We start from the raw sequence: 27,858 nt of genomic DNA, 5'->3' as shown, positions 1-27,858 counted from the left end.
AAATGCTTTACACACTGATTAACAATCAAACAAACAACTCTTACCATGCCCAGGTAACACATCGGCTAGCATTTAACAGGCTTACTTAATTTCATTAAATACCAATTAATTGTTAGATTACTTTTTTTTAGGAGTATAATCAACAGAGAAATTTAGATGAGGGCCTCAAACTGTGTACTAAACACATCAATTAACAATTAAACACTTAGCACACCAATTAACAATTAAATAATACCTAGGTAACACACCAGCTAACGTTAAACAGGCCTACTTAATTTTATTAAGCACCAATTGACTGTTGGATTAGGTCAGGGCTTCAAACCCTGTATAGTATGTTACCCAAAAGCAGAAGGTATAGAGATCAGAGCAAAGAGGATTGTTCTGGAGGCATGACCCAGGCCTAGGTCAAAGGGACTTGAACCACCTATTTACTTCACATTCCACTTTTACCTTGATGACCCACTCACCCAGTCAGATGTCTGGGCCTGGAAACTGGAAATAGTTTGTTTCTCTCTCTGAAGTTTTTAAGGCACCAAAAATCTCTGGAGTGCTGGCAGAACAGAGAAACCCTGGTTGCCAAGCCTCTAGACTAAATTCACCCTGTTACCTGGCTCACCTGCTTTGATGGGGCTCCAGAGATTCGGGCATTCGTGGCCACCAAATTGTTACTGGACAAAGGCCATGGATTCTTTTGCCTGATGTGCTCAATAACACCGGGGTTTCAAAGAGAGAAAGAGCTTATTACTTACTAGGTGTGTAGTAGGAAAGCAGGTGGCCTAGCAGCCCAAAATCTGTCTCCCGGAACCCCAGTAATTCTGATAGTTTTATTAGAGAAAAAGATGGGTAGAGTTTAGGATAATGAGCACAGTGGCCCCAGATGATTTAATTAGAGGTGATCTAATGAGCACACAGATTAATTACATGCTTAGTCACAGAATGTATGAAAGAAAATGGCAGAATGAGGTATAGGTGACTTGTAGGTTAAAGTCTAAGCTACTGCACACGTCAGACAGGCCCACTTTGGTTAGATGCTGTCTCGGCCTTCAAGATAACTTTGGACTTGGGGTGGGTTAGTTCTGGGTGGACCCAAGACCCTTCATTACCAAACATTAATGGAGGTCTTTAGCGATTATAAGAACTTAAAGTTGAAAAAACTGGATAATTGGTACAAATGAAGGTTAGTCACAAGTTTTTTTTTTTGGGGGGGGTGCATGGTCTGGGAATCAAACCCGGGTCTCCCGCATGGAAGGCGAGCATTCTACCACCGAACTACCCTTGCACCCGGTTAGTCACAAGTTTTCTACAATCACAGGGGTAGAAGATAAGGGCCGTACAATTATCAGAGATCAAGGCAGTTGGATTACAATTAGAGATTACAGGAATTTCCTTTTGTCTGTTCCAATATACCAGAAAGCAAAAAGGAATAGCTATATAATGATTCAGTAATCAAAATTATCCCATAAATTCTGATTTCTCGGTTACAGACTTAAATAATTTTAAGTCTGTAAAAATTATTAGGGACAAATTAAATAATTTGTTGAAAAATATTGTTGGAATACATATTTCAGTATATTTTCCAGACGGTAATATTCAATGTGGTTTTCTTTTTTTGCATGAGCAGGCATCGGGAATCGAACCTGGGTTTCCAGCGTGGCAGGCAAGAATTCTGCCACTGAGCCACCATCACACCACCCTATTCAGTGTACTTTTAAAATTGTTCATAATTTTGAGATGTAACAAAAATAGATTTTTTTTTACCTCTGCTAAAGGAATATTATGATAAAATTTTGAATTGAACAATTTATTCTGGTTGTGTATGTTCTACCGAAATTTATGCAACTTACTAAAAAAATATGCTAGTTTTATAAACATAGTCTCAAAAGTTCTCTTAAAATAGCCTAATTAAATAGGTTAAGTTACATTAATGAGCAAAGTACCTGGCAATAATAACATATATAAAATAAGAATATGCTAATGCTTCAAAGATATTCTGTTTGAGAAATCAGTTAAGTTTAGTAAGAAATATAAATGGACTTTTTTTTAATAACCTTGATTACCCAGATTTCAAAGAATGTAGCTTTTAGTTATTTGGCCATTTGCTACCCCAGTATGTGGAAGAATTTGAGTTTGTAGTGTCTTTGTTAATTTCAATCAGTATATTTTTATTAGTAAATGCTCTCACAAATAGAGAAAACCTAATTATTAGCTTCAAAGAGTTTCTGTTCTTGTTAGAATATACTTGTACCAGGGCATAGTGTAAGACAGTAATAATGAAGAAATAAAATATTGGAACAATTTAAAAAGCAAATAGATAAGGAATGACATAAGAAGACCTCATAGAAGAGGTGATGTTTGTAAGAACTACTTTAAATAAGAAAGTAGCATTTAAATAAATACAGCCTTAAACTAGTTTCTTAGAAGCTATAACTTAATTTTTGTAAACTAACATATTCCTGGTATTATTTAGCACTTGGGAATAATGTTGTGAAAATTTTGAGATTTTTTTTCTGAATATAAATATTCAGAAATATTGAAAAGCTGATTATACTTTAAATATTGAAAAGCTAATTATACTTCTAACTTGGAGCTGTTATGACCTTGAATTAGACTGGGACATGTTAAGCATATTATAAAGTAATCATTTGTTTCTGAGTATAAAGTATATAGATGCATGACTATGCTCCAAACCCAAGCATAAATTTCTTCATTATTCCATTATTTGTAGTATCTCTGTCTCTCTGTAACTGAGAAATCAGGATTTAAAGGATGATTTTGATTACTGAATCATTATATAGCTATTCCTTTTTGCTTTCTAGTGTATTGGAGTACACAGAGGGAAATATCTGAAATCTCTAAATTGTAATCCAGTTGCCTTGATCTCCGATAATGCTTGTATAACTCTTATCTTCTGCCCCTGTCATTGTAAAAACCTAGTGACTAAACTTCATTTGTACCCATTTATCCAGTTTTTCAACTTTAGAGTCTTGTAATCACTTAAGGACAGCCCCTAATGTTTATTAATGAAGGTTATTAGGTCAACCCAGAATTAAGCCTAAGTCCAAAAACTAAAAAATTTCACATTATTCCCAAGTGCTAAATAATACCAGGAATATGTTAGTTTACAAAAATTAAGTTATAGCTTCTAAAAACACTAGTTTAAAGCTCTATTTATTTAAATGCTGCTTTCTTATTTAAAGTAGTTCTTACAAGCATCATCTCTTCTATAAGGCCTTCTTACGTCATTCCTTATCTATTTGCTTTTTTTTTTCAGTTATCAAAAGTGTGGATTTTGCATTTTGTATCTTTTTCTCAATCAAGAAAAAATTTTCTTTGAATGTTATATAACACACACATAAAACAAGATAGAAAAATACATTATAAACTTGTAACAATGGCTGTAAATACATTATCATACATGTTTCTCACAGGCAATAGGTTGGTTATGGTACATACATAGCATGTAACTACTAAGATAATAAAGAATAGACAAAAATACATGTCAGCTGTACGGTACATACAAGCAACACTCCCATCTACCCACTCTAAAAAAAATTACATAATACTGTCAGAAAAAATTCTTAAAAACTACATATTTTAATAAGAAATAAATTCAATAAAGAATGACCTTATCTATTTGCTTTTTAAATTGTTCCAATATTTTATTTCTTCATCATTACAGTCTTACACTATGCTCTGGTACAAGTATATTCTAACAAGAACAGAAACTCTTTGAAGCTAATAACTAGATTTTTTCTATTTATGACACCCTAAGTCCAAAGTTATCTTGATAACAGAGACTGCAAAATGGGCTCACCTGACATGCACTGTAGCTTAGACTTTAACCTACAAGTCACCTATACCTCATTCTGCCATTTTCTTACACATGTTCTGTGACTGAGCATGTGATCAATTTGCACATGCTCAATAACTAGCTTACCTCTAATTATATCATCTGGAGCCTGTGATGATTATCTATGCTTATTATCCTAAACCCTACACATCTTTACTCTAATAAAACTATCAGAATTACTACAGTTTGGAGAAACAGATTTTGGGCTGCTTAGGCCAACTGCCCTCCTACTACATGCCTAGTAATAAATTCTTTCTCTCTTTGAAACCCTGTTGTCTAAGGAATTAGTTATTGAGCATGTCAGGCAAAAGAATCCGTGGCCTTTGTCCAGTAACAACTCCTACCCTTCATGAATACTGTTATTGGAAGGAAGTATGCATGTTCAAAAAGCTGTGTGAATTTATTATCAAATTTATTTCTGATCACATACTATAAGCCCTGAATGAATATAGAAAGTTGTAAAAAGAGAAAAAAAGGAGTTTATAAAAGTGAATTCTGTCTGTCATAGAGCTGACCAAAATTTAATGCCTGTTTATTACATATCTCAAAAAAAGGAAAGATTTTGCATCAAACCAGGTATTTTTACACAAAACTAAAGTTTGGTTTTCTCTCTGTTAAAATAATGTGGCTCTTTAGTCTGCTCTTAATGTAAAGTTTTTAAAACATTTTTTAAATCATCCGAATGCTCAGTCTAGAAAAACGAAGATTTTACATCAGAATAATATCCCTGTTAATGTTCATGTTGGCCTTATCATCCTTTATTTCAGAAGACAAGTCTTTTCACTATTAAAGGAAGGACTGTTTGAAATAATTTGGTCTTTCACCTTATTAAAATAAGGTGCTAAAATAGTTTATAGGAATGTGTTTGGGAAGGTACAGTGGTTAAAATGGGTTTTCTATCTGTTGCTGGTTAAAATTGTATGGGTAAAATATCATTCATATATTTAGAGATTGTGTAAAATTCCTAAAAATTTGACAATGTTCTCGCTGTCTGTGTTATATACTGATACTAATCTATATGATGTTAAACAATGGTATGCTATACTTAGTACTGGTTTTAGTTATTCTTTAAAAAGCTACAGATCGTAGAAACAGCCAAATTTACTTGTCAGTTGCACTGCTTTGCTCTAATACTTTTCGGTCAGTGGCCCATCTGTAACAAAGAAAGACTTTAAAGGCGAGGCAGGACAAATATATAAATTTTATTTTATCTGCTAATTAATGTAACTCTGGTAAATATATAAAAGTGAAACAGAACAAAACCTCTGCTGTGGTTTGTTAATATAAAACAACTGTCTAATATTTTTTTTCTGAAAGAAGCTTCATTTAAAAATGCTTATAAAAATTAGAGCTTAGATTATAAGCTTCAGGGGGTACAAGGGTAGTTCAGTGGTAGAATTCTTGCCTGCCATGCAGGAGACCCAGGTTCAATTCCCAGCTGTTCTAGTCTGCCAAAGCTACCAGACTGCAACACACCAGAGATGGATTGGCTTTTAATAAAAGGGGACTTATTTAGTTAAAAACATATATTTCTTCAGAGGAAAGGCAGCTAACTTTCATCTGAGTTTCACTCTTACATGGGAAGACACAGGGCGATCTCTGCTGGCCTTCTCCTATAGGCTTCTGGGTTCCAACAGCTTTCCCCAGGGTGATGCCTTTCTGTATCTCCAAAGGCCTGGGCTGAGCTGTGAGTACAAAGATGAGGTATGCTGAGCTGCTTGGGCTGTGCTGCATTGAACTTTCTCTTTTAAGCTTCCCATGAATTAAGTTAAACATCACTCATTGTAGAAGGCACTCCCCTTAGAGACCGCAGATTTAATCAGCTATAGATGAGTTTCACAAGCTAAGGATTCAAATCCACAGCAACAGAACTAGGCACCATCACCTGGCCAAGTTGGCACCTGAACCTAACTACTACATCAGCCCATGCACTTCCCAAACAACAAACAAAGAAAAAAGAACAAAAACAAACAAACAATTCAACAAATGGTGCTGCAATAATGGGATATTCACATGGAAAAAGAGTGAAATGTGACCCCACCATACAGCATACAAAAAAAAAAAAGATTTTAAGCTTTAACTTATTAATTGCTAGTTCAGCAGCTCTGAAAGTCAGCATAAGTCCAAAGAGCAACTGTTAAAAAAAAACTAGAAAAGATCAAACTCTGATTAAAAATGTGATTGAAACTGATCTGGTTAAAACTAAGGTAAATCAATATACAAGGTTAAAAATATATATTGTCTGTATTTTAAAGCTTTAACTTTTATAGGAGACAAAAAGGAAAATGTTTATTTTGTCCAAAATTTAATTTTTCTGTAGCACACTGTCTAATTTAATGTATTGTCAGTTTATTTAAACAACCTAATTCAGCTTTATTTGATATAGAACCCAGAGAAAGAAACAAAATCTTAACATTCTGTACAAATTAATGTTATTCTATGATGCATTTAAGAGTGTTTGGGCAGAAAATGAAAAAATGTTTGCAAAATCCCTTGATGGACTGGGAAAAAAGACTACTAAACTTATCCACCTGGGGAATTCCTGACATCTTCTTAGCAAGAGGGGCTCCTAACATAATAAGCCAAGGCCTCAATCTTGATGCTTGCCCTTATGAAACTTATTTCTGTAATAGCAAACTGAACCTATTTATAATTAATGCCTAAGAGTCATCTCCAGAGAACCTCTGCAGTTGCTCAAATGTGATCTCTCTCTCATCCAAAAACTCTGACTTTCCCCACTACATGGGACATGATTTCCAGGGGTGTAAACCTGGCCCTGGCATTGTGAAATGTAACTGCCAAGGATAAGCCTGTTTCTGGCATCATGAATTAGCTGACCAAAATGGAGTAAAGAAATAGAGTTTCAATGGCTAGGAGATTTTAAATCAAGTTGAGAGGTCATTCTGGAGGTTGTTCTTACCCAAGTTTCAAGCAGATATTGCAAAGTGCCACAATATGGCAAACACCAACCAATATTATTCCTGGAAATCCTGAGAGATATCCTGGGCTCTATAAAATTTACTTATTAAGTTTGTTTTTCAGAGACTTGAAACCTCCAGATTGTCCCGATACCAGAGAGGCTCTGAAACTCAGAAATACTGGACTCTGAAAAATAATAATAGTTACATCATTTCATCCCTTTGCCTCCTAATAACAATTCCCCTTTTCTGTCTTGAAGCAGTGAGAGAGTCATTATCCAGATATCCTTCAAGATTGAGAGATAATTATCAAGAAACCAGGGTTTAAGGGATGATTTTGATTACTGAATCATTATATAGATATTCCTTTTTGCCTTTTGGTATATTGGAGTAGACAGAGGGAAATAACTGACATGAGACATTTGCCTACCCGATATGTACAATAGCTTAGACTTTAACCTACAAGTCACCTATACCTTATTATAATACTAAAAATCACGCCCATCATATTGAGGCTGCCATTTTCTTATATACATTTTCTGACTAAGCATATAATCAGTCTGCACATGCTCAATAATTAGTTCACTCTAATTACATCGTCTGGAGCCACTGTACTCATTATCCTAAAATTTGCCCATCTTTTAATTCTATAAAACTATCAGAATTACTGCAGTTCAGGGAGACAGATTTTGGGCTGATAGGCTGTCTAATCTCCTAATTCATGCCTAGCAATAAACTTTTTCTCTCTTTGAAATCCTGGGGTTTCAGGAATTGGTCACTTGAATGCATCAGGCAAGATAATCTACCACCTTTGTCTGGTAATGCCCAAACAAAAGATGTCCTCTGCCTTTCCTCCTAGTGGCCCCAAGCCTTCTTGTAGTCCAGTTTCTGTGATGCTCCCCCCACGCCAATCACACTGCCCCCAACCACTATGGCAGAAGACTCTTCTGCAGCCCGAGGGTGGTGGTCACCACACCAGGTGGCTAGTGGAGGGCAGGTGATACTGGCCTTAAACCCAACCACTTGATGTCTTCATCCAGTTACCACCCCTTTAAGAGCCATACCAATTGCCCCTACCCAGTGCCTTCTTTGGCCCCCACCACTCAGTTCCACCTTTGTCAGATAAAGCCTTCATGCCCTTTCACAGCCTCTGTGTCCTGCATCACAGCACCCCTGACTGATGGCCACTGCCTGGCCTGCTTTGCCCATCCAGGTCACAGTGACCTGATGACCTGAGCAGAAGCCCGCTAGCTCCTGGGCTGGCTGGAGGCCTGGGCTCTATAACTATCATTTGTCCTGACTGGCTAAGCTTAGGGTTGGAGGCACATGGGTCACTCAAGTAGCCACTCCCCAGTGCCTGCCCCAGGCTAGGAGATAGAAGAGCAGCCCCTGGTACCCCTCCCCAAGACCATCTAGGTGCTGGGCATAGATCTGTGAACAAAACAGATTCTCTGCCCTTCTGGGAGAGGCAAAACAACAATCAAACTCTCATACAATGTAATGACAGATATTGATAAGTTCTAGGGAAAAAAATCTACTGAGTGTGTGTGTGAGAAGGGGGCCTCCTTTGGACACTTGAGCAGAGACATAAACAAAGTGGGTGTTCCTATTGTACATGTGATTGGGGGAAGAGCTCTCAGGCAGAAGCCAGAGCAGTGCAAAGGCCCTGAGGCAGCAACCAGCACTTGCTGTTTGAGCCAGTGACTGGATAAAAGTGATAGTATAGGAGGAGCAGATCAGGTGAAGAGTTTGGTCCTATCCAGAATGTGTGTGATTGGAAGGTTTTGACATGACTTGACTTTTGGAAAATAGCACTCTGGCCCCTATGAAGAGAAGGATTTATTTGGGGGTTATGTTGGGAGTGTTGGCTGGAAGCATGGAAGCAATACCGGAAGCTGAGGGATCAAGAAAGTAGGTTCAGACTCTAAACATTTCTGACCATACCTCCATCCAGAAAATATTCTGGAGCCCTCCTCCCAGCCCTCCTCCTATACTAACAAGTATCTAACATGCCCCAAAGAAAACATTTAGAAGAATTAGGTTAAGGTGATATAAGCCATATTTTTCAATAAATTTAATAAAGTCACAAATTTATACATTTACAAAGGTACAAAAATTTTGATCTCACTAGAAATATTAATGTGATATAAACTAAATCTTATTTATTAGAACCTTGATTAAACACTAAAATATCAAGCTGAAGCCCTGGCTCACAGGCAGTTTATTTAAATTCTTAGTTTTAGTGGCTGTCACAATAAAAAAGGGAAAATGTAATGGAAGAGGACATTTTTAACTGGGTTTATTAATTCATATTACTCATTTTTAAATCCTATCCCCCAATTATGCAAAGGCTTTTGTTAAAATCCAGCTAGTAAACTTCTGTGTTCCTGTTATCTGTTGGTCTTGCCAATCAGTGGGAGGGTGTTTATGTTTTGTAAATGAATTGCAAAGCCAAGAAAACTCTACATTTGAAAGTTTTGGCATCAGATTATTCTGGAATTAGATAGTGGTGATGGTCACATAATCTTGTGAATGTGCTAAGACAAATAGTATTGTACACATTTAAAAGGGTGGGTTTTTCATGTGAATTATATGTACATCATAAAAAAACAAAAAAGAATACAATGAAAATGATACACCAACAAGTTGGATTATGTAAATAAAATAGACAAAATATTAAAACATACAAACTATCAAAACTAATTTAGGAAGAAATAGAATACCTGAATAGACCTACATCAAGTAAGGAGATTGAATCAGTAAATAAAAGCCTCCCAAAAAACGAAAAATTAGATGGCCTAACTGATGGAGTCCACCAAACATATAAAGAAGAATCAACACCAATCTTTCTCAAATTCTTCAAAAAATAATTCAATTGGAGGGAACACTCCCTAACTTATTTTATGACACCAGCATTACCCTGATACCAAAGCCAGACAAATATACTACTAGCAAAGAAATCTACAGGCCAATTATCTCTTTGAATATAGATACAAAAATCCTCAACAAAATAACAGCAGACTATTATTTAAAATATTGGTGAGGATGTTGGGAAAGTGAACCTCTCTCTCACACCCATTGCTGTGGGAATGTAAAATGGTGCAGACTATAAAAAGCAATTTGGCAGTTCCTCAAAAAGTTAAGTGGAATTACCATATGACTCAGCAATTTCACTTCTGCTTATATTGAATTGAAAGCAGAGACTCAAACAGATCCTTGTGGAATGGTAAGATTGACCTTCAAAAATAGGTCTGGGTCTTTGTATTAGAGTTCTCTAGAGAAACAGAATCAGTAGGGAACACTTGCAAATATAAAATTTATGAAAGTGTCTCACATGACCATGGGAATGCACAGTCCAAAATCCACAGGGCAGACTGTGAAGCTGATGATTCCGATGGAGGGTCTGGACGAACTCCACAGGAGAGGCTCGCCAGCCAAAGCAGGAAGAGAGCCTGTCTCTTCTGAATCCTCCTTAAAAGGCTTCCAGTGATTAGATTAAGCATTACTCATTGCAGAAGACACACCGCTTGGCTGATTACAAATGGAATCAGCTGTGGATGTAGCCAGCGTGATCATGATTTAATTCTATGAAATGTCCTCACTGCAACAGATAGGTCATCACTTGCCCAACCAGACAAACAGGTACCACCACTTGGCCAAGTTAACACATGAACCTGACCATGACAGTCTTGAAGATGAATGTATAATGGTATACCTTTTGCAATATGACTATGTGATTACAAAAACTTTGTGTCTGACGCTCCTTTTATCTATGATATATTTTTAATTTATTTATTAATTAAAAAATTAACAAACCAAATAAAACATCAACATATATAATCAGTAATTCACAATATCATCACTTAGTTGCATACTCATCATTTCTTGGAACATTTGCATTAATTCAGAAAAAGAAATAAAAAGACAATAGAAAAAGAAAGAAAACGAACACAGAAAAGAAAAAAAAAGATTATGCCTACCATACTCCTTACCCCTCGCTTTCATTGATCACTAGCATTTCAAACTAAATTTATTTTAGCATTTGTTCCCCCTATTATTTATTTTTAATCCATATGTTTTACTCATCTGTCCATAAAGTAGATAAAAGAAGCATCAGACACAAGGTTTTTACAATCACACAGTCACATTGTGAAAGCTATATCATTATACAATCATCTTCAAGAAACATGGCTACTGGAATGCAGCTCCACATTTTCAGGCAGTTCCCTCCAGCCTCTCTACATCTTGACTAACAAGGTGATGTCTATTTAATGTGTAAGAATAACCTCCAGGATAACCTCTGTACTCTGTTTGGAATCTCTCAGCCATTGACACTTTGTCTCATTTCACTCTTCCCCCTTTTGGTCGAGAAGGTTTTCTCAGTCCCTTGATGCTGAGTCTCAGCTCATTCTAGGGTTTCTGTTCCACGTTGCCAGGAAGGTCCACACCCCTGGGAGTCATGTCCCACGTAGACAGAGGAGGGTGGTGAGATTGCTTGTTGTGTTGGCTGGAGAGAGAGGCCACATCTGAGCAACCAAAGAGGTTCTCTTGGGGGTGACTCTTAGGCCTAAATTTTAAGTAGACTTGACCTATCCTTTGTGGGGTTAAGTTTCATATGAACAAAACTCAAGACTGGGGGCTCAGCCTATAGTTTTGGTTGTCCACACTGCTTGTGAGAATATCAAGAATTCAACTTGGGGAAGTTGAATTTCTCCCCATTCTCACCATTCCCCAAAGGGGTTATCTACGATATTGGCAGATGAGTAAAACATATGGATTAAAAAATAATAAATAATAGGGGAAACAAATATTAAAATAAATTGAGTAGACTGAAATACTAGTGAACAATGACAGGGAGGGTTAAGGGGTATGGTATGTGTGAGTTTTTTCTCTTTTCTTTTTCTGGAGTGATGCAAATGTTCTAAAAAATGATCATGGTGATGAATATACTACTATGTGATAATATCGTGAGCCACTGATTGTACACCATACATGGAATGTTTGTATGTTAAGAATGTTCATGTTTGTACATTGTTTTGGTTTGATAATACAAAATAAATAAAAAAAAATAGGTCTGGGGCCTGGCTTGAAGAGGGATGGGGGAATGGAGTCTGCAGATCAGCTTCTTTGTGGCAGGCCCCTGAGACAGCCCTGGAGACTGCAGGAAAAGATATTGCAGCAAGGGGCTGGGGCTGCACATTCGTGCAGCAGAAATTGCTGATGCCTGGAGGAAGTGACCAGGGACAGAACACCTCTGGAAAATCTCAAGGATCGCTGCCTCAAGCACTGTGTACATGTCAATTTAGAAGACCCCTGAAGTGTAGTACATCATAAGTTAATAATACACGCTGCTTCAGAGAGGATGGTGAGTGATACCAAACCATCTTAGAAAATAACATTCAGGATAAAGATATCTTATTGTTGATTTAAACAAAAAAGTCACCCCATTTCCTAAGGCAGATGACGTTTCAGCAGAAGTGAAGAAGAAATACAAGACTGAAAAGTCTAGATTGAGATACTGTTTTCTGAGTCATAGCCAACCTGTTCTCATGCAGTGTGGGGTGGGCCATGGCACAACCCCACATGACAGACTTCCAGACAGAACTCCAGAAAATCCTGGTGTCTCTTGTCAAGGTGGTACAAAAATCGTTAGCACTAAACCCTAATGCAGTTGAATTCTTTAAGAAGGCAAATTCTATGTTAGATGAAGAAGAGAAAGAGTAGGGAATGAAGCTCTGCACCAGCTCAGAGATGGGCTTCCCAGAGAGCAGAACCCTGAAAGCCTTTTGGCTGAACCACATGTCAGTAATTCAGGCCATGGAGTGGTTAATTGAGTATGTGGAAGACCCCATCATAGACAGACTTATTCCAGGTTGAGCCTCTCCAACAGCTTACACAGGGGACATGGTGGCCTCCTCTGAGGCTGCTGCTGGGGCTAGCTAGTACAAGAAACAAGGAGACCGGAGATAAGCTGATGAAAATCTTTAAGATTAAAAGGAGGACAGAATTTTGGTCAGATACTTGAGCTGTCATTTCCCTGATGGGGATGTGGCTTGATGAAAAGGAAGGGATAGATGCTCTCGGAGTGAACAATTAGCAAAAATGCCACCTGCAAGTGGCTGCTGGCACCAGAGGCCTTCAAAGGAGATGGACAAGGGCTACCACCCCAACAACCCTCTCTTTCAAGTCATTCTGGATAACCCCATCGCACAGCTGAGTCTGACCAAGCTATTAGCATTTGAAAACCAACCTCAGAATGACCTGGACTGTGCAAGTTGTCCCGTCCTAGCAGCCTTAGGAATCCTTTCTGGAAAGGGCACCAGAGCAGCAAGCTTTGGAGTCTCCTTCAATCAAATAGCCATCCTCTCCCAAGAACTGACTCTAGGCCTCAAAGAAATTTCTGAACACCTCCAGCAACTCCAAGACCAAGTAAATTCCTTAGCTGCAGTAGTCCTCCAAAATAGACCTGGTCTAGATTTATTAACTGCAACCCACAGAGGCATTTGTTCTCTTTTACAGGAATAGTGTTGTTTTTTCACCAACAAATCTGGCCTAGTCAGAACCAAAATCTCTAAACTGCAGGATCAGGCAATTCGTTTACAAAAAGTCTCCTCCTGAAGTTTCTCTTTCCCCTGGAAACAATGGATTTTACCCATTATCACCCTCTTAATCCTTTCACGCATAGCCCTTCTTTTCACCCTTGTCTAATAAGGTTGCTTAACAACCTTGTTGCAAAAACTGCAAAAACTATCTCCACTTCAGAAGCCATGCAGTTTTTACTCCTGCTGCACAAACCTTCATACCAACAACCCTTTGCCTCCTTCAAGCAGGAAGTAGCTACAGACATTTAAATGACACCTCGATACCACTTCTCCTCTTCCACCTCTTCCTAGCAAAAAAGCCTGGAATACCAACACAACAAGCAAACTCACCACCCTCCCCTGTCTACATGGGACATGACTCCCAGGGGTGTGGACCTCCCTGGCAACATGGGACAGAAATCCTAGAATGAGCTGAGACTCAGCATCAAGGGATTGAGAAAACCTTCTCGACCAAAAGGGGAAAGAGTGAAATGAGACAAAGTGTCAATGGCTGAGATATTCCAAACAGAGTGGAGAGGTTATCCTGGAGGTTATTCTTACACATTAAGTAGATATCACCTTGTTATTCAAGATGTAATGGAGAGGTTGAAGGGAACTGCCTGAAAATGTAGAGCTGTGTTCCAGTAGCCATGTTTCTTGAAGATGATTGTATAATGATAAAGCTTTTACAATGTGACTGTGTGATTGTGAAAACATTGTGTCTGATGCTCCTTTTATCTACCTTGTCAACAGACGAGTAAAACATATGGAATAAAAATAAATAATAGGGAGAACAAATGTTAAAATTAATTTAGTTTGAAATGTTAGTGATCAATGAAAGGGAGAGGTAAGGGGTATGGTATGTATAAATTTTTTTTCTGTTTTCATTTTATTTCTTTTTCTGAATAGATGCAAATGTTCCAAGAAATGATCATGATGATGAATATGCAACTATGCGGTGATATTGTGAATTACTGATTATATATGTAAAACGGAATGATCAAAATAGGAATGTTTGCGTTTGTTCGGTGTTTTTTGGTATTTAAAAAAAAAAGCCTGGAATAACAGGTTAATCAGAGCACTGACCTTTTGGTCCACAAAACAGAAACTCAACCGGGCCCATTTCTCAGAAATTATATTAGGATCCTGAATAGAAAACTGTCTAACCACTGCATGAAAGACTTCTCCCTCTGTCAATCAAGTGCAGTCACCATAATGCGTGCTGCCCACACAGGTTTCTTTTTCCTAATAAACCCATGCCTGAGTACCTCAGCTGTTTTTCGTCCTTGCTTGTCGTTAATACCTATCACAGGAGGGAACCTGGCCTGGAAAAACCTGCCTGCAGAGCCTCAGTCTTGAGTTGTTTGAGGTGTACCTACTACCGTTTTTAAAACTTATTGCTTAAAAAAGTTCTGTGATGGTAGCGTGTGTTCATAATCTTAGCCTCTGACAGAGGTTTACAAAAAAGTAAACTGACTGCTTCACTGGGAAATTGAATGATCACCTATCTCCAAAGAATGTTACCCTGTGGCTCTTCGACAATGCTGCTTGAATCGATCCTTAGGAGTTTGTTTTTTAGAGTCCATTTGTTATTGAAGGTCTGTTTCCAAAGTGTTAATGTCAAGCACACTAATTTAAGCAGAATAACCCACAGGTGACTTTCTTTAATAAGTAATGTTCTTTTTTTTTTTAATTTTTTTTTTTAAAAAAAGGTTTTGCCTTTGTCCTACCTCCTGAAGAGGTAACCTCTACATCCCTGATATTTTGATAGGAGTGGTTTTTTTTTTCATTCATGATGGGTCCAGGACCATATCTGATAGGTCAAAACTAAGGAGATGGGGCTGGGATAGCCACACCTGTAGTTTTTTTGTTTGTTTGTTTGTTTTTTAACATGGGCAGGCACCGGGAATCGAACCTAGGTCCTCTGGTATGGCAGGCGAGCATTCTTGCCTGCTGAGCCACTGTGGACCGCCCAACACCTGCAGTTTTAGCGTGAAGGATGGCCTCATTAGAAAGAGGAACCAAGTGATTAGGGGATGGGGCTTCTACCCATGGCTTATCAACCTGACCTTCTGGGATTGAAGGGGACTTGGCAATTGAGTTCAACTATGTGGGCATTGATTCCACCAATCATGCCTATGAAATGCAACCCCACATAAACTCCAGACACTGGAAGCTGAGATGAGTTTCTATAATTGATGAGATGCAACTCTCTACCCTTAAGGGTGACAGATTCTAACTCCACCTGGAGAAGACACTGAAGCTCGCTTTTGAGATCCTCCCAGACCCTGCCCTATACATTTATTCTATTGGCTTCTTGTTAGTTGCATCCATTTAGCATAATAAAACTAAAATTTTAAGTCTAGGGCTTCGCTGGAATTCTGTGAGTTCCAACAAGTTATCAAATCCAAGGGGGTATTAGGAACCCTCAAATTTGTAACTAGTTGATCAGAAGTGCAGGTGGCCTGAGTCTCCAAGCTTGGAATTGGTATCACAGTCTGTGGAGTCTGGCCAAACTCCTGTTAGTGAGAATCAGAATTGAAGTTACTACAGTCATTTGCAGCTGGTATCAGAAGTTATTAAAGTTTTACACATCATGTACTTGTACATCATTGTCCATAGAAGCATTATCCATAATAGGCAAAAGGTGGAAACAACCCAAGTGTGCTGATTTGAAATGATGTATGTACCCTAGAAAAGCCATTTTTAATCCTAATCCCATTTTGTAAAGGCAGCTGTTTCTTCTAATCCCCATTCAGTACTGTATATTTGAAACTGTAATTAGATCATCTCCCTGGAGATGTGACTCAATCAAGAGTGGTTAAACTGGATTAGGTGGAGATGTGTCTCCACCCATTTGGGTGGGTCTTGATTAGTTTACTGGAATCCGATAAAAGAGGAAACATTTTGGAGAATGGGAGATTCTGAGAGAGCAGAATGACATAGTCACCAGAAGGAGAGAGCCCACCAGCCAGTGCCTTTGGAAATGAAGAAGGAAAATGCCTCCTGGGGAGCTTAGTGAAGGGAAGCCAGGAGAGAAAGCTAGCAAATGATGCTGTGTTCGCCACATAACTTTTCAAATGAGAGAGAAACCCTGACCCTGTTTGCCTTCTCACTTGAGAGAGAAACACTGAACTTCATCAGCCTTCTAGAACCAATGTATCTTTCCTGGATGCCTTAGATTGGACATTTCTATAGACTTGTTTTAACTGGAACATTTTCTCGGCCTTACAACTGTAAACTAGCAACTTTACAGTTTAAAAGGACTAAATTCCCTTTTTAAAAACCATTCTGTTTCTAGTATATTGCATTCTGGCAGCTAGCAAACTAGAACACCAAGTGTCCATCAACAGATGATTGGATAAACAAAATATGGTATAAATATACCATAAAAAGGAATGAAGTTCTGCTACATGATACAACATGGAAAAACCTTGAAAACAATATAGTAAATGAAATAAACTGGACATAAAAGGTCACATATTGTATTATTCCATTTATATGAAATATTCAAAATAGGCAAATCCATAGAGACAGAAAACAGATTGGTGGTTGCTAGTGTAACTGAGAAGTTGGGATTTAAGGGGTGATTATGATTACTGAATCATTATATAGATACTCCTTTTTAATTTTCGGTATATTAGAATAGACAGAAGGAAATACCTGAAATTTCTGAACTGTAATACAGTTGCCTTGATCTCTGATAATAATTGTATAGCTTTTACCTTGTGCCCTTGTGATTGGAAAAACCTTGTGACTGACCTTCACTTGTATCATTTTATCTGTTTTTTCAAATTTAGAGTCTTGTAATCACTTAAGGACAGCCCCTAAAGTTTATTAGTGAAGGGTCTTGATTCAGCCCAGAATTAACCCACCCGAATTCCAAAGCTAGTTTGATAAATTAAGCTGGATCCAACCAAAATGTGCCTAACTGACATGCGTAGTAGCTTAATTTTTAACCCGTAAGTGAAATATACCACATTATAGTACTAAAAATCACATCCAACATCATATGAAGGCCACCATTTTCTTAGATATATTCTGTGACTAATCACGTAATCAATCTGCATATGCTCAATAATTAGATCACTTCTAATTACATCATCTAGAGTCATTGTGCTCATTATCCTAAAACCTGCCCATCTTTTGATACTATAAAGTTATCAGAATTACTGCAGTTTGGGGAGATAGATTTTTAGGCTGATAGGCCTCTGATCTCATGCTTCATGCCTAGCAATAAACTTTTTCTCTCTTTGAAAACCTGGTATCTCAGGAATTGGTTATTTGATTACAAGGAGTAGAGAACCCACTGCTTTTGATCAGGATCACTAGGAGTTGGGAGGACAGGGAATGAGGACTGTTGTAGTTTGCTAGTTGCCAGTATGCAGTATACCAGAAACAGAATGGCTTTTAAAAGGGGGAATTTAATAAGTTGCTAGTTTACAGTTCTAAGGCCAATAAAATGTCCCAAATTAAACAAGTCTATAGAAATGTCCAATCTAAGGCATCCAGGAAAAGATACCTTGGTTCAAGAAAGCTGATGAGGTTCAGAGTTTCTCTCTCAAGTGGAAGGGCACATGGTGAACATAGTCAGAGTTTCTCTCATGTGGAAAGGCACATGATGAACATGGTCAGGGTTCCTCTCTCATCTGGAAGGGCACATGGTGAATATGGCGTCATCTGCTAGCTTCTTCTCCTGGCTTCTTGTTTCATGAAGCTCCCCAGGAGGCATCTTCCTTCTTCATCTCCAAAGGCTGCTGGCTAGTGGAATCTGCTTCTCATGGCTATGTCATTCTGCCCTGCTCTCTCTGAATCTCTCTCATTCTCCAAAATGTTTCCTCTTTTATAGGACTTCAGAAACTAATCAAGACCCACCTAAATGGGTGGAGACACGCCTCTACCTAATCCAGTTTAACAACTAGTCTTGATTAAATCACATCCCCAAGGAGATAATCTAATTAAAGTTTTAAACATATCCTGCTGAATAGGGATTAGAAGAGGCAGCTTCCTTTACAAAATGGGATGAGGATTAAAGCATGGCTTTTCTAGGGTACATACATCATTTCAAACCAGCACAAGGACTGAGTGCATGATGGATACAGGGTTTCTTTTTTGCATGACAGAAAGTTCTGGAATTAGATATGATGATGCTTGCACAGCATTGTGCATGTACTAAAAGCCACAGAATTGTACACTTTAAAGTGGTGAATTTCATGTTGGGTGAATATTAACTCAAGTAAAAAAATAAAAATGGAATGAAAGAAGTAAAATTTTCCTATTCATAGATGGCATGATCATATATATAGAAAATGCTGAAGAATCTAAAAGAAAGCTGGGGACCCTGGGAGTAAGATGGCACCTAGTAGTGAGATGTAAAATTCAGTTTGTCCTCTAGAGCAGCTAGTAAATAGCCAGAAACTGTATGGAACCACTGTTGGAAGGATATCTGTGGCTGGATACACATCATACACCAGTCTGGAATGGGTAGAAGGGCTGAAATCCCACACAGAACTGTTAAGTCTCCCAAGCTGTGGAGGCCCACGCCCCTCCCCCACAGACCCAGCAGACTGGTTCCCTGAGGGGAAAGGAAACAAACTTTACTAGTGGTAAGGATGTGAGCTCAACCAAGCCCCAATTGTAGAATTAACTAATACATTTTGTCTACTGAATACAGACCCAGAGCATAGATAAACCTGGAGTAAGCACTAAGGGAACTGGGGGTTTTTGATCAGCAGAGAGGGGGTGGAGCTGATGGGAAAAAAAGGAGGCTTTTTTGAGTTGGACAACACAAAATATTGGAAAACAGGGTACATAGAGCCTGGGAACACATAGAGCCATGTAACAACTCTAGATCTTGATTGGCAAACCTGGGGAGCTGGGGTCCTGCTCTAAAAAGCCTTTTTTTTTTTTTTTTTACTTAACAGCTCATTAAATAGAACTGTAAGCACTCTCAGGCTTCAATACTGTCAGGCAAGGGAGGAATTAAGGCATGTCTGAGAGAGAAAGTAAACAGGTGAATGGGAACAATTTCCTAAAGGGTGTATCTTCCCCAGGGTTTCTAAACCATCAACATGGAATATCTCCATTTATTTAGATCTTTACTTTCTTTCAGCAATGTTTTGTGGCTTTCCAAGTTTTTCACCTCGTGTTGGCAAGGGAGCTATATGTACCTCCCAAAAACATGTTCTTAAATTTAATTCATTCCTGGGTATGAACCCATTGTAAGTAGGACATTTTGATGAGATTACTTCAGTTAAGGTGTGTCCCAGTTCACTCAGAATGGGTTTTAATCCCATTACTGGAGTCTTAGACAATTAAATTCAGACAGAGAGAAAGCCACAGGAAGCAAGAAGCTACAAGTGAACCTGGAAAAGAAGGGAGGAATCAACAGACATCGCCACATGCTTCGCCATGTGACACAGGAGCCAAGGATTGCTAGCAACCAGCCCCAGAATGCCACAGTCTTTGGAGAGGAAGCATCACCTTGATTTGGACTTTCTTTTAGTCTCAAAACTGTAAACTAATAAATTCCCAATATTCAAGCTGACCCATTTCATGCTATTTGCTTGAGCAGCCTAGTTAAACACACCAACTTGATTAAATTTATTCATAGGTGCTTTAGTCTTTTAGATGCTATTGTAAATGTAATCATTTTCTTGATTTCTTTTTCAGATTGTTCATTATTGATGAATAGAAACCTAACTTGACTTGGGGTTTGTTCATATGAAACTTAACCCCACAAAGGATAGGTCAAGCCTACTTAAAATTAGGCCCAAGAGTCACCCCCAAGAGAGCCTCTTTTGTTGCTCAGATGTGGCCCCTCTCTCCAGCCAACACAAGAGCAGTCTCACCACCCTACCCCTCTCTACGTGAGACATGACTCCCAGGGGTGTGGACCTTCTTGGCAACGTGGGACAGAGATCTTGGAATGAACGGAGACTCAGCATCAAGGGATTGAGAAAAACCGTAGAATGGGCTGAGACTTAGCATCAAGGGATTGAGAAAACATTCTCAACCAAAAGAGGGAAGAGGGAAATGAGACAAGGTGTCAATGGCTGAGATTCCAAACAGAGTCGAGAGGTTATCCTGGAGGTTATTCTTATGCATCAAGTAGATATCATCTTTTTATTCAAGATGTAATGGAGAGGCTGGAGGGAACTGCCAGAAAATGTAGAGCTGTGTTCCAATAGCCATGTTTCTTGAGAATGATTGAATAATGATACAGCTGTAACAATGCGACTGTGTGATTGTGAAAACCTTGTGTCTGATGCTCCTTTTATCTACCTTGTCAACAGATGAGTAGAACATATGGAATAAAAATAAATAATGGGGGGAAGAAATATTAAAATAAATTTAGTTTGAAATGCTAGTAATCAATGAAGGCAAGGGGTAAGGGGTATGATAGGTATAATCTTTTTTTTTTCTTTCCTGTGTTCGTTTCATTTCTTTTTCTATTGTCTTTTTGTTTCTTTTTCTGAATTAATGCAAATGTTCTAAGAAATGATGAATATGCAACTAGGTGATGATATTGTGAATTACTAAGTATGTTCTATTTTGTTTCTTATTTTTTTAATTAATAAATAAATTTTTTTAAAAAAAGAAACCTAACTTGACTTCAGTGTGTTTACCTTACATCTTGCAACTTTGCTGAATTTGTTTATGAATTGTAGCTTTCTTATGGGTTCTTTGGGATTTTTGCAATATAGGAACATGTCACCTGCGAATAGGGACGGTTTTACTTCTATCCTTCCAATCTTGGATTTCTTTCTTTTGCTTGATTGCTCTGGCTAGAACTTTCAGTACAATAGTGAATGACAGTGGTAACAATGGGCATCCTTATCTTCTTGTTGACCTTTTTTGACTTAAAGTCTATTTTGTCTGACAATAATACAGCCACCCTGGCTTTATCTCTCTCTCTCTTTCTCTTTCTTTTTTTTTGAACTATAATGAAGTTTATTAACTCATATAACTGGAGATGCAAAATTAGGGCAGATTTAGAGTAGACATAATCCCATTACTGAGATTTCTCCATTTCTCTGCTATTCCCTTTTTTGTTTGTTTGTTTGTTGTTAATTTATTTTATATTATCAAACCAATACAACATACAGACATGAATATTCTTAACATACAAACATTCTTTGCTATTCTTTTACATGTGCTGGCTTTCTCTCTTTTTTTTAACTTTTTAATTGTTAAATACAACATATTTACAAAGAAAAGAAAGAAAAAACAATGATTTTCAAAGTACACTTCAGCAAGCAGTTACAGAACAGATTTCACAGTTTGTTATGTGTTATCATTTCACTTCTGGCTCTCTTTTGATTACTGCTTGCATAGACTGTCTTTTCCACCCTTTTACTCTCAATCTGTTTGTTTCTTTGTACTTAGGGTGGTTTCTTATAGACAGCCTATCATGCTTTTTTTTGTCCGATCTACCAATCTATGTCTTTTAATAGGGGAGTTTAGTCCACTGATGTTTAAGTTAATAACTGAACAGGAAGGATGTTCTTCTGTTATTTAGGCACTTATTTTCTGTATGTCCTGTATATTTTTTGTTCTTCAGTTACTCCATTACTTCCTTTGTATGTTTTTACTTGCTTTTTTGTAATGTACCCTTTTGATTTCCTTTATCTTTCTTTTTCTATTTTTTAGTTATTTTCTTAATTGGGGATTACCTTTGTGATTACCATTAACATCTTAAACTAATAATGAACTAGTTCAACAAATACAAAAAAAAAAGGGGTGGGGGACACAGCTCAAGTGACAGCCCTTCTTCAGGGCCCTGGGGCTGGAAAACAGAAGTAACTTAAGTCTGCTCTCTATCTCAGCCTCTGTCTCAACCACCACTGGCAGAGAAAGGCTGCTGAAATTAAAGGCACTGCATCACTTTACACTGGTGGGAAACTGTGGGCAGACATGTATGCTGAGCAGGATTAGAAAAGCATAGAGTCTAGAGGCTTCATTGGAAAGTCTGACAACCTGCAGGGTCTCACCCTCAGGGATATTTGAATCTGTATTCTCTCTCCTCCTGAGAGGTGGGCCTGTCTGGTCTGGGAAAATCTGACTGGGGTTGACCATATCTGAGGAGACCCTCCCCAAAAAAAGGCTCCATATAGACAGGGCAAGAACAGAAAAACAAAAGCTGAAAAATTCTGATCAGTTAAACAGAACTTAAATACTAGAGGTCTAGAATAAGTTGAACTGAATGCCAAAGAATGGATAGAGAACAAAGCCAACCAAGAAGAAAATCCTACGTAAAATAGTGAAAATGACCCCCAGAATAAACTAATTAAGGAAATCAAATGCCTAGACACCAGCAAAATATAAGGGTCATACTAGGAAATGGAAGATATGGCCCAGTCAAAGGAACAAACCAACATTTCAAGTGAGATACAGGAGTTGAAACAACTAATTAGGGATGCTCAGACAGACAGGCAAAATCACATCAAAACTCAAACAATTTCCATGGAAATGGAAAAGCCAATCATCAAATTCATATGTAACACCTGAAATAGTCAAACTATCTTTAAAAAGAAAAAATTTGGAGGACTCACAAAATTTCAAAACTTATTGCAAAGCTATAGTAATAAAAACAATGTAGTGCTGGCAGTAGACCAATGGTATAGAATTGACAGTTTAGAAATAAACCTACATGAGCTGGGGGTAAGGAATTGGGAATTACTGCTTAAATTATTAATTTTACAGAACTTTTATTTGGGGTGAAGGAAAAGTTTTGGTAATGGATGGTGGTGAACATAATTAGCACAACATTGTGAACATAATTAACAGCATTGAATTATATATTTGAATGTGGTTAAAGGGGAAATTTTAGGTTGTGTGTATATGTTACTAGGGAAAAAACATATAGCACTGTACAATGCAAATAGGGAACCCTAATATAAACCGTGGACTATAGTTAATAGTACAATTAAGATACTATTCTTTCATCAGTTGTAACAGATGTACCACACTAATGCAAGGTGTTAATAATGGGAGTGGGTATATATGGGAATTCTATTTTCTGAACGATTTTTCTGTATAGCTACAGTATGTCTAATTTTAAAAGAAAGGGAGGAAGGAAGGAGGGAAGGTGGGAAGAAAAGAAGGAAAGAAGGTGAGAAGGAGGGAAGGTGGGAAGGAAGGTAAGAAGGAAGCCATACAGCTATAACTCTGATTTTCGACAAGGGTGCCAAGAATAATCTCTTCAACAAATGGTGCTAGGACAACTGGATATCTACATGCAAAAGAATGAATGTGGATCCCTACCTAATATCATATAAAAAAATAACTCAGAATTGACCAATGACCTAAATATAAGAGCTAAAACTATAAATCCCTAGAAGAAAACATAGGGAAATATCTTCAAGACCTTGTAGTGGGCAATGGATTCTTAGACTTTACAACAAAAGCATAAGAAACAAAAGAAAAAATGAATAAGATTAACATCATCAAAATAAAAAACTTTTACACATCATAGGAAGTTAGCAAGAAAGTGAAAAGACAACCTATAGAAAGAATGGGAGGAAATATCTGGAAATCATATATTGATAAGAGTTTTAAATATCCACAATATATAAAGAACTTCTGCAACTCAACCACAAAAATACATACAACTCAGTTGAAAAATGGACGAGGGAGGTGAATAGACATTTCTCCAAAGAAGGTATTCAAATGACAAAAATATATATGGTTCTGGAGAAGATGGCAGCTTAGTAAGACGCACGGTCTTAGTTCCTCCTCCAGAAAAGCAACTAAAGAAACAGAAACAATACGAAACAGCTCCCGGAGTCACAACAGAGACCAAAAAGACAGTGTACCCCATTCTGGAACAGCTGAACGGGCAGGGAGAATCTGCTGCGGTGAGATACCCGAGGGGCGCGCGTTTTCCCGGCCGGGGCGGCTGGCGACTGGGGTCCCCTCCACGCACGTGGCTCCCCGGTCTGACTGGGAACGTTGGATAGCGGGGCCCTCCCGTCACGCTTGGCGTTTCGGGCCAGCTGGGCAATTAGAACCGGCACTCTCCCAAGCCGCGGCGGCCAGCGACCCCCGCCTCCACGCGCGGTTTCCCGGGCCGACTGCCGTGCAGACAGACGAGCGCCACGAGCGCCACCTACTGGGCAGGAAAAGAAAAACAGAGCCCAGAGATTTCACAGAAAAAGCTTTCAACCAGCTGGGTCCCACACCCAGGGAAATCTGATCAAATGCCCAGACACCAGCAGAAAATAATGGATGACGCTCGGAAAATTGAAGATATGGCCCAGTCAAAGGAACAAACCAATAGTTCAAATGAGATACAGGAGCTGAGACAACTAATGCTGAATATACGAACAGAAATGGAAAAACTCTTCAAAAACCAAATCAATAAATTGAGGGAGGACATGAAGAAGACATGGGCTGAACAAAAAGAAGAAATAGAAAATCTGAAAAAGCAAATCACAGAACTTAGGGGAGTGAAGGACAAAGTAGAAAAGATGGAAAAAACAATGGATACCTACAATGGTAGATTTAAAGAGACAGAAGCTACAATTAGTGAACTGGAGGATGGAACATCTGAATTCCAAAAAGAAACAGAAACTATAGGGAAAAGAATGGAAAAACTTGAGCAGGGGATCAGGGAACTGAATGACAATATGAAGCGCACAAATATACGTGTTGTGGGTGTCCCAGAAGGAGAAGAGAAGGGAAAAGGAGGAGAAAAACTAATGGAAGAAATTATCACTGAAAATTTCCCAACTCTTATGAAAGACCTAAATTTGCAGATCCAAGAAGTGCAGCGCACCCCAAAGAGAATAGACCCAAATAGGCGTTCTCCAAGACACTTACTAGTTAGAATGTCAGAGGTCAAAGAGAAAGAGAGGATCTTGAAAGCAGCAAGAGAAAAACAATCTGTCACATACAAGGGAAACCCAATAAAACTATGTGTAGATTTCTCAGCAGAAACCATGGAAGCTAGAAGACAGTGGGATGATATATTTAAATTACTAAAAGAGAAAAACTGCCAACCAAGACTCCTATATCCAGCAAAATTGTCCTTCAAAAATGAAGGAGAAATTAAAACATTTATAGACAAAAAGTCACTGAGAGAATTTGTGACCAAGAGACCAGCTCTGCAAGAAATACTAAAGGGAGCACTAGAGTCAGATACGAAAAGACAGAAGAGAGAGGTATGGAGTAATGTGTAGAAAGAAGGAAAATCAGATATGATATATATAATACAAAAGCCAAAATGGTAGAGGAAAATATTATCCAAACAGTAATAATACTAAAAGTTAATGGACTGAATTTCCCAATCAAAAGACATAGAATGGCAGAATGGATTACAACCCAGCAATACCACTGCTAGGTATCTACTCAAAGGACTTAAGGGCAAAGACACAGACGGACATTTGCACACCAGTGTTTATAGCAGCATTATCTACAATTGCAAAGAGATGGAAACAGCCAAAATGTTCATCAACAGACGAGTGGCTAAACAAACTGTGGCGTATACCTACGATGGAATATTATGCAGCTTTAAGACAGACTAAACTTATGAAGCATGTAATAACATGGATGGACCTAGAGAACATTATGCTGAGTGAGTCTAGCCCAAAACTAAAGGACAAATACTGTAAGGTCCCACTGATGTGAACCGACATTCGAGAATCAGCTTGGAATATATCATTGGTAACAGAGACCAGCAGGAGTTAGAAACAGGGTAAGATAATGGGTAATTGGAGCTGAAGGGATACAGACTGTGCAACAGGACTAGATACAAAAACTCAAAAATGGACAGCACAATAATACCTAAGTGTAATGTAACTAGGTTGGAACACTGAATGAAGCTGCACCTGAAATATGGTTTTTTGTTTGTTTGTTTGTATCTTTTGTTTTTGTTTTTTCTTTTTCCTTTTTATATATATATATTATTAGTATTATTATTTTAATTCTCTTCTCTATATTAACATTCTATATCTTTTTCTGCTGTTTTGCTAGTCCTTTTCCTAAATCGATGCAAATGTACTAAGAAATGATGATCATACATCTATGTGATGATACTAAAAATTACTGAGTGCATTTGTAGAATGGAATGATTTCTAAATGTTGTGTTAATTTCTTTTCTTTTTTTTGATTAATAAAAAAAATTAAAAAAAATATATATATATATATGAAAAGATGTTCAACATCCTTGCCATAAGAGAAATGCAAATTAAAACTACAATGAGATAACACTTCATACCCACTAGGATAGCTATTGTTAAACACTGAAAGTAACAAATGTTGATGAGGATGCAGAGCAATAGGAACCCTTGACTACTGCTGGTGGGAATGTAAAATGGTGACGCCACTGTGAAAAACATTTGGACAGTTTCTCAGAAAGTTGAAGTTAGAATTACCTTATCATTGCATATTTCCACTTCTAGATATATACCCAAATGAATTGAAAGCCGGGACTCAACATATTAAATTGTGTGAAATGTAGCTAGACAAAGCAGTACTTAGAAGAAAATTTCTATCAACAACTATATTATCAAAGAAAAAAAGATATAAAATCAATGACTTCAGTTTCCACCTTACAAAACTTGAAAAACTTGAACAAATTAAACCTAAAGTAGAGAAGGTGGGAAAGAAAGAATAAGCATAAGAGTTGAAATCAGTGAAACAGAAAAACAATAAAGTCAGTTAAACCAAAAGCTGGTTCCTTTGACAAGATCAATACAATTTATAATTCTCTGGCCAGATTCATCAGGACAAAAACAAAGAGAAGATATCAATTATCAGTATCAGGGATGAGAGAAAACTACATAGATATTTTTGGATTCAAGAGGCCCTGGAATCAGGCCATGCTTAGATAATTTGCCTTGAGCTACTTTTGCATAGGATCTCCTGATTTACTTTTAGATTATATATTTCTAAGTGTGGTCTGTCCATTTAGATGCTTAATGAGCTCCTCAACCATAACTGGAACAAAACAGACCTTTACATTTTCAGCCTCTAAACCACTCCCCTTCCTGTTCTCCCATCTCGGTAAATGTTGCCCAAATGCCTCTCATCTTCACTACAGCCAGCCACATCAATCCATCCAACCATCAGAAAGTCCTGTAGACTCTCCTTTCAATGCATGTCATGAATCAACTTCTCACCACTTTCGGGATGACCACCTTGCTACAGGCTGCCATCATCTCATGCCTGGACAAATGCAGAGCATTCCCGCTGGTTTCCCTGTAGGGAGGGTTAATTTGATACGTCAACTTGGCAAGGGCATGGTGTCCAATTATTTGGGTAAGCACAGGCCCTGCTGTTATTATATAGGTATTTTGTAGACTGGCTTAGCATCTACAAGCAGTTGAGTTTGTGTAAAGGACAGATCTCATCCAATCAGTTGGAAGTCTTAAACAGGAAAATTAAAGGTTTCAAGAAGCAGAAGGAATTCTGCCTCCAGTCTACACCTTCTGCTCCTCCCTGGCCTCCCCTATAGGCTCAGGGTAAAGACTTCAACATCATTGCTCCAGAAATTTCCAGTCTCTGA

General features: G+C 38.0%; 1 pseudogene; it reads left to right on the top strand.

The window, feature by feature from the left end:
- Window positions 1-45: 45 nt before the first annotated feature.
- On the top strand, window positions 46-27,858 carry LOC143656781 (ubiquitin-associated domain-containing protein 1 pseudogene; annotated as a pseudogene).

Source organism: Tamandua tetradactyla, chromosome 15 (genome assembly GCF_023851605.1).
Source record: "Tamandua tetradactyla isolate mTamTet1 chromosome 15, mTamTet1.pri, whole genome shotgun sequence".
Classification (NCBI taxonomy): domain Eukaryota; kingdom Metazoa; phylum Chordata; class Mammalia; order Pilosa; family Myrmecophagidae; genus Tamandua; species Tamandua tetradactyla.
Note: the sequence above shows the minus strand (reverse complement) of the source record. Positions and strands in the feature narration are given on the sequence as shown.